General features: G+C 50.9%; 2 pseudogenes; both read right to left on the bottom strand.

Moving 5' to 3' along the window:
- Positions 1-508: 508 nt before the first annotated feature.
- LOC124974350 (polyubiquitin-C-like) lies at positions 509-6,440 on the bottom strand (annotated as a pseudogene).
- Positions 6,441-7,187: 747 nt separating this feature from the next.
- LOC124974348 (E3 ubiquitin-protein ligase ZNF598-like) overlaps positions 7,188-10,284 on the bottom strand; it is an 89,153-nt pseudogene continuing 86,056 nt past the window's right edge.

Below are 10,284 nucleotides of genomic sequence, written 5' to 3'. Positions count from 1 at the left end.
ATCTCTCTCCAGCTTATTTTCCCCATAGCACTTGGCCCTTTTGAGATACATTATCTATCTACATCTCCCCAGACTGTATTGTACACTCAATGAAAGCTTGTAAGTAAGTGCTCAATCTGCATCTTATGGAACAGGGCCTGGAACAAAGTAGATGCTCATGAAATACTTATGGGGGTAAGAAAAGGAGGGAAAGGAAAAAAGGAAGTCTTATTTTATGATCCAGAAGACACTGTTCACACTTATATTTGCTATCAGCTGAGACATCCTGAAGGACAGCTCTAAGCTAACCCTCCCTTGCTCTTACATATTCTATAGCTCCCTGATACCTGTTGAGGTGAGTACCAAGGCTGCAGTCTGACTCACACAGTCCTGCACAAACTGGGATGAAGGGACCCTCCTGCCTCATCTCCTTCCTCTGCATGTACCTGACCCCAAGCCATGATCCCAGGGACTTGCCTACCTCTGGATGGTGCAGTCAGAAAGAGTATTCCTTTCTTCCAGTTCTTTGCTACATTAAAGTCTGCTGGTCAGGGAGAATGCCTTCCTCTTCTTGGATCTTTACCTTAAGTTTCTCAGTGGTGTCACTGGGATCCAACTCCAGGGTGATGGTCATGCCAGTCAGGGCCTTCATGAAGATCTACATCCCACCTCTGTGAAAAGGAATTCATCTCCCCCAAGCAGCAGTGGTTGATCTTCGCTGGCACAGAGCTAGAAGAAAGGAAAACCCTGTCTGACTACAACATCCATGAGGAGTTCACACTGCACCTGGTGCTGCACCTCAGAGGTGGGATGCAGAATTTCATGAAGACTCTGGCTGGCATGACCATCAGCCTGGAGGTGGAGCCCAGTGACACCATTGAGAATGTCAAGGCAAGAATCAAGACAAGGAAGGCATCCTCCCTCACCAGCACAGGTTAATCTTTGCTGGCAAATAGGTGGACAACAGTAGACTCCTTCAGGATATTGTAGTGACACTGGGTGTGTCTTAGAGCTGTTTTCCAGCACAGATCAACATATGTCTGTCACAGAGGATGCCTTCCTTGACTTGGTTCTTGCCTTGACATTCTCCGTGGTGTCACTGTGTTCCACCTCTAGGGCAATGCTCATACCAGTCAGGGTCTTCATGAAGATCTGCATCCCACCTCTGAGATGCAGCACCGAGGTGCAGTGTAGACTCCTGGATGATGAAATCTGACAGGCTACTGTCTCCTGCTCTTTGGGATGTAAATCTTTACTGGTCAGGAAGATTGCCTTCCTTGTCTTGGATGTTTACCTTGCCATTCTGTATGATGTTACTGGGCTCCACCTCCAGGGTGCTGGTTGTGATCTCTGGATTTCATGAAGATATGCATCCCATCTCTGCAGCACAACACAAGGAACAGGGTGGACTCTCATGAGATGTTGGAGTAAGACAGGGTGCTGTCTTCTTGCTCCTTGCTAGATCAACCTCTGGTGGTAGGAAGAATGCCTTCCTTGTCTTGGATATTTGCCTTGATATTCTCATTAGTGTCACTGAGGTCCACCTCCAGAGTGATGGTTGTGCCTGTCAGGGTCTTCATGAAGATCTGCATCCCACCTCTAGTTGCACCACCAGGTGCAGGGTAGACTCCTGAATGTTGGAATCCTACAGGCTACTGTCTTCCAGCTCATTGTGAGATCAATCTCTGCTGGTCGGGAACATTGCCTTCCTTTTCTTAGATATTTGCCTTGTCATTCTCAATGGTGTCACTAGGCTCCACTTCCAGAGTGAGATAATCCCAGTCAGGGTCTTCATGAATATCTGCATCCCACCTCTGAGGCACAGCACCAGGTACACACCCTGTCTCACTACAACATCCAGAAGGAGTCAAATGTCATCCACTGTTTGGCAGCAAAGATCAACCTGTGCTGGTCAGGGAGGATGCCTTCCTTGACTTGGTTCTTTCCTTGACATTCTCCATGGTGTCACTGGGCTCCACCTCCAGGGAGATGCTTGTGTCAGTCAGGGTCTTCATGAAGATCTGCATCACACATCTGAGATGCAGCAGGAGGTGCAGGGTGGCCTCCTGGATTTTGAAATCTGACAGGCTACACTCTTCCAGATATTTCTGAGATAAATCTTTAATAGATTGAGAAAATTGGCTTCCTTGTCTTCGATCTTTGCATTGCCGTTCTCAGTTTTGTCACTGGGCTGTACCTCCAGGGTGATGGTCATGCCAGTCAGGGTCTTCATGAAGATCTGCATCCCACCTTGGAGGCACAGCACCAGGTGCAGGGTGGACTCCTTTTGGATGTTGTAGTCAGGCAGGGTGCACCAGTCTTCTAGGTGTTACCAGCAAAGGTCACCCTATGCTGGTCAAGAAATATGTGATTCTTCACTGGGATATTTTCCTTGCCATTCTCAGTGGTGTTCCTGGACTCCACCGCCAGGTTGATGATCATGACAGTCAGGTTCTTCATGAAAATCTGCATCCCACTTCTGAGGCACAGCACCAGGTAAGGGTATTGATATTGTAGTCAAATAATGTGCTGTCTATCAGCTCTTTGCTAGATCAACCTCCACTGGTGGGAAGAATTCCTTCCTTGGGTTGGATCTTTGCTTTGACATTCTCATTGGTGTCACTGAGCTCTACCTACAGGCTGATGTTCATGCCAGGCAGATTATTCAATAAGATCTGCATCCCACTCTGAGGTGTAGAACCAGGTGCCAATGGACTCCTGGATGTTGAGATAAGACAGGGTTGAACAGTCTTCCAGCTGTTGTCAGCAAACATCAACCTCTGCTAGTTAGGGGAGTTGCCATCCTCATCTGGGCCATTACCTTGACATTCTCAATGGTGTCAATGGGCTCCAACTCCAGGTTGATGGTCTTACTGGTAAGAGTCCTCATGAAGATCTACATCCCACCTCTGACACAAAGAATTCATCTTCCCCAGGCAGCATTGGATGATCTTTGCTGGCACAGAGCTGGAAGACAGGCACACTCTGTCTGACTACAACATCCAGGAGGAGTCCACCATACACATGGTGCTGTACCTCAGAGGTGGGATGCAGATCTTCATGAAGACCCTGACTGGAATGACCATCACCCTGGAGATGGAGCCCAGTGACACCATGGAGAATGTTAAGGCAAGAACCAAATCAAGGAAGGCATCCTCCCTGACCAGCACAGCTTGATCTTTGTTGGAAAACAGCTGTAAGACAAACACACTGTGTCTCACTACAACATCCAATAGGCATCTAGTGTCATCCAGCTGTTTGGCAGCAAAGATCAACCTGTGCTGGTCAGGGAGGATGCCTTCCTTGACTTGGTTCCTGCCTTGACATTCTCCATGCTGTCACTGGGCTCTATCTCCAGGGCGATGTTTGTGCCAGTTAGGGTCTTCATGAAGATCTGCATCCCACATCTGAGATGCAGCACCAGGTGCAGGGTGGTCTCCTGGATTCTGAAATCTGAAAGGCTACACTCTTCCAGATATTTGTGAGATAAATCTTTAATGGATCGAGAAAATTGCCTTCCTTGTCTTGGATATTTGCCTTGCCATTCTCAATATTGTCACTGGGCTGCACCTCCAGGGTGATGGTCATGCCAGTCAGGGTCTTCATGCAGATCTGCATCCCTCCTCGGAGGCACAGCACCAGGTGCAGGGTGGACTCCTTTTGGATGTTGTAGTCAGGCAGGATGCACCAGTCTTGTAGGTGTTACCAGCAAAGGTCACCCTCTGCTGGTCAAGAAATATGTGTTTCTTGTTTGGGATACTTTCCTTGCCATTCTCAGTGGTGTTCCTGGAATCCACCTCCAAGGTGATGGTCAAGCCAGAGAGGGACGTCATGAAGTTCTGTATCCCACTTCTGAGGCACAGCACCAGGTGCAGGGTGGACTCCTTGATGTTGTAGTCAAATAGTGTGCTGTCTTCCATTTCTTTGCTAGATCAACATCTGCTGTCATTGTTGTCCACCTCCAATATTATGGTCATTCCAATCAGGGTCTTCATGGAGATCTGTATCACACCTCTGAGATTCAGAACCAGGTTCAGGGTGGACTCCTTCTGGATGTTGTAGGCAGGCAAGGTGAACCAGTCTTCTAGCTGTTGCCAGAAAATGTCAACCTCTGCTGGTCAGAGAGGGTGCCTTCCTTGACTGGCATCTTTGCCTTGACATTCTCAATTAGTTCCAACTCTAAGGTGATGGTTGTGCCATTCAGGGTCTTCATGAAGATCTGCATTCCACCTCTGAGGTGAGCACCAGGTGCAGTTTGGACTCCTGGATGTTGTCGTCAGACAGGGTGCTGTCTACCAGCTCTTCGCTAGATCAACCTCCTCTGGTTGGAAGAATTCCTTCCTTGTGTTGGATCATTGCCTTGTCATTCTCGTTGGTGTCACTGAGTTCCACCTCCAGGCTGATGGTCATGCCAGTCAGATTATTGACTAAGATCTGCATCCCACCTCTGAGGTGTAGAACCAGGTGCCAGTGGACTCCTGGATGTTCAGGTAAGACGGGGTTCACCAGTCTTCAAGTTTTTGCCAGCAAACATCAACCTCTGCTGGTTAGGGGAGTTGCCATCCTCATCTGGGTCATTACCTTGACATTCCCAATGGTGTCAATGGGCTCCAACTCCAGGTTGATGGTCTTACTGGTAAGAGTCCTCATGAAGATCTACATCCCACCTCTGACACAAGGAATTCATCTCTCCCAAGGAGCAGTGGATGATCTTTGCTGGCACAGAGCTGGAAGACAGGCACACCCTGTCTGACTAAAACATCCAGGAGGAGTCCATCCTGCATAGGTGCTGCGCCTCAGAGGTGGGATGCAGATCTTCATGGAGACCCTGACTGGCAGGACCATCACCCTGGAGGTGGAGCCCAGTGACACCATGAAGAATGTCAAGGCAAGAACCAAGTCAAGGAAGGCATCCTCCCTGACCAGCACAGGTTAATCTTTGCTGCCAAACAGCTGGACAACAGTCTAGTCCTTCAGGATATTGTAGTGAAACCAGGTGTGTCTGTCTTACAGCTGTTTTCCAGCAAAGATCAACCTGTGCTGGTCAGGGGGGATGCCTTCCTTGACTTGGTTCTTGCCTTGACATTCTCCATGGTGTCACTGGGCTCCACCTCTAGGGTAAAGTTCATGCCAGTCAGAATCTTCATAAAGATCGGCATCCCTCCTCTGAGATGCAGCACCAGGTGCAGCGTAGACCCCTGGATGTTGAAATCTGACAGGCTACTGTCTTCCAACTCTTTGTGAGATAAATCTTTACTGGTCAGGAAGATTGCTTTCCTTGTCTTGCATCTTTGCCTTGCCATTCTCAATGGTGTCACTGGGATCCACCTCCAGGTTGAAGGTCTTGCCTGTCAGTGTCTTCACGAAAATCTGCATCCCACCTTGGAGGTGCAGCACCAGGTTCTGGGTGGACTCCTTCTGGGTGTGTTGGTCAGGAAAGGTGCACCAGTCTTCTAACTGTTGCCAGGAAACGTCACCGTCTGCTGGTCAAGGGGTAGCCATTTCATGACTGAGATCTTGTCTTGCCATTCTCTGTGGTTTTACTTTGCTATACCACCAGGGTGATGGTCGTGCCTTTCAGGGCTTCATGAAGATATTCATTCCACCTCTGAGGCACAACATAAGGTGCAGGTTGACTCCTACTAGATGTTATAATCAGACATGGTGCTGTCTTCGTTTCTTTGCTAGATCAACTTCAACTGGTCGTGAATAATGCTTTCCTTGTCTTGGATTTTTGCCTTGACAGTCTCAATGGTGTCACTGGGCTCCACCTCCAGGGTGATGGTGGTGTAGGTCAAGGACTTCATGAAGATCTGCAACCCACCTAAGAGGTACAGCACCAGGTACAGGGTGGACTCCTTCTTGGAGTTGTAGTCAGATAGGGTGCACCCATCTTGCAGCTATTTGTCAGCAAAGAACAACCACTGTTTGTTGGAAGGATGCCTTCCTTATCTTGGATCTTTGCCTTGACATTCTCAATTTTGTCACTGGACTCCACCTCAAGGGGGATAGTCATGTTGGTCAGGGCATTCATGAAGATCTGCATTGCACCTCAGAGATACTGCAAAAAGTGGAGGGTGAACTTCTCCTGGATGTTCAAGTAAGAGAGGGTGCACCTGTGTTCCAGTTGTTGCCCTCAAAGTTCAACCTCTGCTGGTCAGGGAGGATGCCTTCCTTTTCTTGGATTCCTACTCAACCTCCAGAGTGATGTTCATGCCTTTCAGGGTCTTCAGGAAGATGTGCATCCCACCTCTGAGGCACAGCACCAGGTGCAGGGTGGACTCCTGGATGTGGTAGTCAGACAGCATGCTGTCTTCCATGTCTTTGCTAGATCAATCTCTGCTGGTCAGAAGAATGCCTTTCTTGTCTTGGATCTTTGCCTTGATATTCTCATTGGTGTCAATGCACTCCACCTCCAAGCTGGTGGTCATGCCAGTCAGATTCTTCATGAAGATCTGCATCTGAACTCTGAAGTTAGACCAGGTGCCACTGGACTCCTTCTGGATGTTCAAGAAAGAGAAGGCTCACCAGTATTCCAGCTGTTGCCAGCAAACATCAACCACTGCTGGTTAGGGAAGATGCCACCCTGTCTTGGATAGTTACCATGACATTCTCAATGGTGTCAATGGGTTCCACCTCCAGGTTATAGTGTTGTGTGTCAGCGTCCTCATGAAGATCTACATCCTACCACTGAGGCAAGGAATTCATCTCCCCAATGAGCAGGGTTTGATCTTTGCAGGCACAGATCTGGAAGACAGTCACACCCTGTCTGACTACAACTTCCAGGAGGAGTCCACCCTGCACCTGGTGCTGCACTTCAGAGTTGGGATGCAGATCTTCATGAAGAACCTAACTGGCATGACCATCACCCTGGAGGTGGAGCCCAGTGACACCATGGAGAATGTCAAGGCAAGAACCAAGTCAAGGAAGGCATCCTCCCTGACCAGCACAGGTTGATCTTTGCTGGAAAAAGCTGTAAGACAGACAAGTGCCCTTGTTTGCACTTTACCTTCTGTCCCTTTGTCCCCATAATGGTCATCTCCCTATGGACACTGGAGGTGCTCTGTCCCAAGCTTGCCCCAGGTTTCTATCTGTTGCTTGGGGTCCATCCTCTTTAAGAGGAGATGCACAAGGCCCCAAATGCGGATATGAGATCTGGGAACAAGTCTGGGCTCCCAGATCCCCCTGATGTCACAGAGAGAGACGAGCTACCAGAGGTAGCCTTTCTGGGGGTGGTGGTATTCCCCTGAGATGAGCTTAGGTGTTCCTGGGTGGGCAGGTGTTGGGGGGTGGCACTCAGGGTAGGAATTCCAGTGTTTCCTTGTTTTTGTTTTCTTTTGTTCTTTTGTTTTTTGGGGACAGTGGTAGTGCTCTGGCCAGGGACACTCTTAGTGTTCTGTCCCGAACTTGCCTCATTTTGCTCTCCAGGTTTGGGGGTTCCTCTACTTTTTGAGCAGGTGTTTATTGCTGCCCTGGGAGATGTCAAACCTGGGACCAAGTCTGGGCTCCCAGATCCCATTGGTGATATGGGAACAGACCTATAAGTAGAGGAGGTCTTTCTCGGGCTGGTCCTTTTTCCCCCAGGAGAGCCTAAGGGTTTCTGCATGGGCAGGCTTTGGGGGGTGGCAGTAAGTGTACGAACCCCAGTGTTTTCTTGCCCTGACTTGCACTTTCCCTTCTGCCCCGTGGTCCCCATGGTGGTGCTCTGCCTATGGACATTGGCGTTACTGTGTCCCAAGCTTGCCCCAGGTTGCTCTCTGTTGTTTGAGGTCCCTCCTCTTTGGGAAGAGATACACATGTTCCCAAAGGCTGATATGAGATCTGGGAGCAAGTCTGGGCTCCCAGATCCCATTGATGTGAAAGGGACAGATGAGCTACTAGAAGTAGCCTTTCTGGGGGTGGTGTTGGTCCCGAGATGATCCTAGGTGTTCCTGGGTGGGCAGGTGTTGGGGGGTGGCATTCAGGGTAGGAGCTCCAGTGCTTCCTTTCCCCTGTTTGCTCTTGTTTTTGCATTTTCTGGGTGCAGTGGTAGTGCTCAGGTCAGGGTCACTGTTGCTGTTCTGTCCCAAGCTTGCCCCTTGGTGCTCTCCGGGTTTGAGGCTCCCTCTACTTTCTGAGCAGATGCTCATTGCTGTCCTGGGAGTAATCAGGACTGGGGACAAGTCTTTTTTTCCAGTGACCTTTGATGTAACTAACCCTGTCAGCCTGGAAGGGGATGGACCTTGTTTCTCACAGGTTGACTGGGGCTGTCTGTTGTCAGGACAAATTCTGGACACAGGTCCTGTCCTCTGGGGGGCAGCTGCAGAGGGAGAGGCCAATGCATTTGATGGCCCAGCAGGCCTTGCAGCCTGGCTGCCAGCAGAATGTGCCTGGGTGCTGGCATGGGAACCCATGGTGTGGTTTCGATTTGTGTCAGCCCCAAGGGCTGAGTGCTTTGGACTGGCTAAGGCTGGGGGGCCTGCAGTCAATGGTGGGATTGGGGCTGCCCCTGGACCTGGAGCTTCCAGTTGTCCAGATTGAGGGCTGGCAAAGGAGAGGGCCATGGGCATCTTCCCATGAAGAACCCCAGGGATTTGTGGAATGGTGGCTCCACAGACGACAGCCTGCTTCCCAAGCAGAGCCTTTTGCCGCACCCTTGGAGCTGACCTGCTGGTTCTGTCCACAGGTGAGGCCTTGTGTGTTTTGTTGGGCTCTGGGCTCTGTTGAGAGGGGAGGAAGCTCCTACCCGAGCTGGATGGAGGCCCCACATGGAGGGAATGGGAAGGCAAACTGGTATTCATGAGGGTGGCCCCAAAGGGAGCCACTGGCTGTGGAGCCAAGCCTGCCAGCGTGCTGGGAGAGGGCCTGGGAGGAAGGGCCAAAGCAGCAATTGGCAGGCTGTGGGGGAAGAGGACACTAAGGTTGGAGGTGGGAGGGTGTCTCTGGGATGAGACAGCAGAGCCCACCCACATTGGGGTGGAGGCTGCCACAGTGGTGGTACTGGGATGGTGGAGCAAGTTCTGGCTAAGGCCCAGGGATGCCACAGTTCTGGCCCCTCCTCCCAATGCAGTGGGGTCCCATGCATGGGCGTGGGGGGCCATGGTAGTGCTATCATATATGGCCTGGGTCTCACCCATCAGAAGGCGGATGATGCGCTGCAGAACTTTCTCCTTCTCCCGGTCTAGTTCTTCAGCAGTGACTGGACAGGCCAGTTCCAGAGGTGGTGGCAGCCTCAGAGGTTCCCCTCGGTGGTGAGGCAGCAAAGGAAACTTCCGTTTCCGTGTCCTGCCGGTGTCCCCAGTATATGAACACTTCTTCCTTTCCAATGGCTGTCCCACCTGACCTTCTGCCACCTTCTCAGTGTGGGCCTTCTTTGGTGGAATTCCTGGGGATGAAGAGCATTCCAGGGGCAGCTTAAGGTTGGAAGGGCCTGGAGCCCTCCTCTTCAGACCTTGGAGACCTCGACTGGAGCTGTGTGAGCTGCTGATGGCATTTCTTTTGTGGCAGGAACTCATACAGGTGGCCTGGGAGATGCCAGCTCTGTCTTGGCAGCTCTGGGTGCAGAGGTTTACCTGCAGAGCCCCAGGCCTGGGCACAAAGGAAGGCAGGCAGCCATGGGATACCAGGGGCCTCAAGGAAAATTGTGCTCCTCCAGTCACATGGGAGCTCCCTTCTGATATTTTCTTTAATCAGGGTCTTCTGCCTTCTCAGACTCCCCTTGGCCACTGTCTCCAGGGGCTCTGTGTACAGTCTTCCCTGGACAGTGGTCTTGGACAGGCCTTGGTCCTGCAAGCTGGCAAGCAGCCCCTTCCTGCTCCTGTGCCATAGGAGGCATGTGCTTGATGATTTGATGGTCTGTGCTGCAGGAATCAGTGGAAAGTGCAGCAGACAGCAGCATCTTCCTCAACAGACCTGGAATGCGGAGGATGGAGGACATGTCTGTGTCTCCCAGGAAGTGTAGAACAGTCTTCAGGACCCTGGACAAGCATCTAGGAGGTGCTCAATTCAACCGCCAATGTGCCCTTGCAAGCTGGTGGCAGGATGACCTGTGAGTCTCCCCGTGGGACCAGGCAGCCCAGAGGGTCCAACCAGAATAGGGAAGTCTGCGGGAGCTGTGATAGAGCTTCATGGGGGACGCCATTGGCCGGTCTCTGGTGGCCACCATGAGGGACAAAGTTTTCCCTGGAACATACCCATGGCAGTTATTAGAGATGACGCAATTCAGAAATACAGCGGCGAGCACAAAGGGTCCTTCTAGTGCAACCAACTGGTTTCAGGAAAAACAGCAGTAAGACCTGTTACCACGATGCAGCTATGGAAGGTAAT

Source organism: Sciurus carolinensis, unplaced genomic scaffold (genome assembly GCF_902686445.1).
Source record: "Sciurus carolinensis unplaced genomic scaffold, mSciCar1.2, whole genome shotgun sequence".
Classification (NCBI taxonomy): Eukaryota; Metazoa; Chordata; class Mammalia; order Rodentia; family Sciuridae; genus Sciurus; species Sciurus carolinensis.
The sequence above is the reverse complement of the archived record's forward strand: the minus strand, read 5'-3'. Positions and strand labels throughout refer to the sequence as shown.